Source organism: Orycteropus afer, unplaced genomic scaffold (assembly GCF_000298275.1).
Source record: "Orycteropus afer afer isolate SDZICR_OR568_19922 unplaced genomic scaffold, OryAfe1.0 scaffold00255, whole genome shotgun sequence".
Lineage (NCBI taxonomy): Eukaryota > Metazoa > Chordata > Mammalia > Tubulidentata > Orycteropodidae > Orycteropus > Orycteropus afer.
This window is the reverse complement of record NW_006921842.1, coordinates 4903682-4904105: the sequence shown is the minus strand read 5'-3', so window position 1 is coordinate 4904105 and position 424 is coordinate 4903682.

Here is a 424-nt window from a genome sequence, read left to right as displayed (position 1 = left end):
TGGAATGTGTTCTCTTTACTTTGGGGAAAGTGAAGCAAGGCTTTCTCCTGTGACCTTTCTTCCGTAATCCCTTTTCCTCACACTCCGAGCTCCAGGAGTTTTTATCTCAGGCGTTGTTTGAGAAGTTCCTTGCTCAATCCGGTCTCGGCTGGGGCTAAGTGACCAGTAGTTCCCCGCAGCCCCAGGCAACCAGGAAAGCAGGTGGGGTATGGCCTATCAATCCACATCCAGACAGTGGGGAATTAGCTCAAATGGTAGAGCACTCGCTTAGCATGCGAGAGGTAGCAGGATCAATGCCTGCATTCTCCAGTTTTATGGTTTCCTCCCTCTTGGTTTGTATACTCATTGACAGTTTAGGAGCCTTTCACCTGGCAAAAGTCTGAACACTTGGGTGGCTCTGTTGTCTCACAGTACTACTCCTCAA